The sequence below is a fragment of the Taurulus bubalis genome (genome assembly GCF_910589615.1).
Source record: "Taurulus bubalis genome assembly, chromosome: 10".
In the NCBI taxonomy this organism is placed as follows: domain Eukaryota; kingdom Metazoa; phylum Chordata; class Actinopteri; order Perciformes; family Cottidae; genus Taurulus; species Taurulus bubalis.
Genome location: NC_136598.1, coordinates 27,631,915 through 27,634,414, shown reverse-complemented (window position 1 = coordinate 27,634,414; position 2,500 = coordinate 27,631,915). Strand labels below are relative to the sequence as shown.

General features: G+C 42.4%; 1 protein-coding gene across 1 annotated transcript in view; it reads left to right on the top strand.

The window, feature by feature from the left end:
- LOC306742560 (protein NLRC3-like) overlaps positions 1-2,500 on the top strand; it is a gene marked incomplete at both ends in the record, with an annotated part of 315,498 nt that overhangs the window by 124,459 nt on the left and 188,539 nt on the right.

Here is a 2,500-nt window from a genome sequence, read left to right as displayed (position 1 = left end):
ACTCAATATGTGAACATTCTCTAACCCAAATCATAACTCAAGATGTGAACATTCTCTAACCCAAATCATAACTCAATATGTGAACATTCTCTAACCCAAATCATAACTCAATATGTGAACATTCTCTAACCCAAATCATAGCTCAATATGTGAACATTCTCTAACCCAAATCATAACTCAATATGTGAACATTCTCTAACCCAAATCATAGCTCAATATGTGAACATTCTCTAACCCAAATCATAACAATATGTGAACATTCTCTAACCCAAATCATAACTCAATATGTGAACATTCTCTCTGCAAAGGTTGACTTTGATGAAGTGAAGCAGAACAAAGTTACAGAGGGTTTAGAACAGAGAACATTCAGGCGAGGACTCCAACATTTGCATTGGGGCTCATTTGTGCACATCTGTGACATTTGAATTTTTTCCAAACCATATATTTCACTTGTATATTACTTATGGTGTTCAATACAGAGAGAGAGAGAGATGGGGTGAGAGAGAGAGAGAGAGAGAGAGGGAGGAGGAAGTGAAGCTCCTCCTCCTCAGAGACTCTGATCTCAAACACTGAGTTCTACTTGAAGAGAGACGACGTCTGTTTGGACCTGAGAGAGAGAGACTACTGAGACTACTGGGAGAGAGAGAGAAGGTGAGAGACCAGGGGGGGAGAGAGGGAGAGAGAGGGAGAGAGAGAGATGGGGGGAGAGAGAGAGGGAGAGAGAGAGAGAGAGAGAGAGAGAGGGAGAGAGAGAGAGAGAGACAGAGGGAGAGATACTACTGTGGGGGGGGGGGAGAGAGAGGGAGAGAGAGAGACGTGTGAGAGAGAGAGAGGGAGAGAGACGGGTGAGAGAGAGAGAGAGGGAGAGAGATGGGTGAGATAGAGAGAGGGAGAGGGAGAGATAGAGAGAGGGAGAGAGAGAGAGAGAGAGAGAGAGAGAGACAGAGAGAGAGAGAGAGAGGGAGAGAGAGAGAGAGGAAGAGGGAGAGAGATGGGTGAGATAGAGAGAGGGAGAAGGAGAGAGAGAGAGAGAGGGAGTGAGAGAGAGAGAGAGAGAGAGAGAGAAAGGGAGAGAGAGACAGAGAGAGAGAGAGAGACAGAGAGAGAGGGAGAGAGACGGGTGAGATAGAGAGAGAGAGAGAGAGGGGAGAGAGAGAGAGAGAGAGAGAGAGAGACGGGTGAGAGAGAGAGAGAGAGAGAGAGAGGGAGAGAGAGACAGAGAGAGAGGGAGAGAGACGGGTGAGATAGAGAGAGAGAGAGAGAGGGAGAGAGAGAGAGAGGGAGAGAGAGACAGAGAGAGAGGGAGAGAGACGGGTGAGATAGAGAGAGAGAGAGAGAGGGAGAGAGAGAGAGAGAGAGAGAGAAATTCAAAATAAACTGTCAAATCAAAAAGCAGCAAATGAAAGATGAACGTTGGAGAATTGAAGGAAGGATTCAGACTTCATTTATTCATATTTACATTTATTGCTGCAACCGACTGTTATCATCCTAAATGAATCTTCAATAATAGATGAACACTAATACTAATAATATTAAACATAGCAGTGAGATAACTGACCCACAGAGGAAGTCACATCGGAACATCTGGTCGATAAGCGATGATGTCATCAGCGAAGAACTTCACCACAACTTTCACCTCTAAGAAACAGTCCGACATTATTATTGTTGTTATTATTATACAGTTGTATTCACAATATTCTGCTCCATTCGGTTCCTCCACGACGTCTAATTTATGTATTCATGACTATTGTAATAAATACAAAATATAACAACGTTTAGAGAACAAAAGATAGATAGAACAATATAAATAGAACAGTATTATTGAGATAAAGTATTACATCATTAATAATTACAGATTTAACTGGCAGCTGCTGCAACGGTAAGCACAGTACAAAGTACTCCTTCTGCAGAGTAGTATTATAGTAATACTTGTGTATTAGTACAAAGTACTCCTTCTGCAGAGTAGTATTATAGTAATACTTGTGTATTAGTACAAAGTACTCCTTCTGCAGAGTAGTATTATAGTAATACTTGTGTATTAGTACAAAGTACTCCTTCTGCAGAGTAGTATTATAGTAATGCTTGTGTATTACAGTATACTACTCTGCAGAAGGAGTACTTTATAATAACACTTGTACTTGTACACAACCCTCTGACGAGACGTTTATCTGCACATTCAGAACACGTTGCATCACTTCCTGTGAAAGCAGAAGTAGCAACAACAACAACAACAACAACAACAACAACAACAACGGTTTGGTACAGAGAGGACAGGAGACACAGGGAGGAGAGGTTACAAAGTGAGGAAACAAGGAGACAAGAGAGGACTCAAAGACAAGTGGAGGAGACCAGGAAGAGAGACAAGGACACATCCTTAAGTCCTTCAAACCCTCAGAGGGAGCATCCTGTAGAAGTCGTCCTCACAGACTCACCTTATGTCCTTATGTCCTTATGTCCTTCTGTCCTTCTGTCCTTATGTCCTTATGTCCTTCTGTCCTTC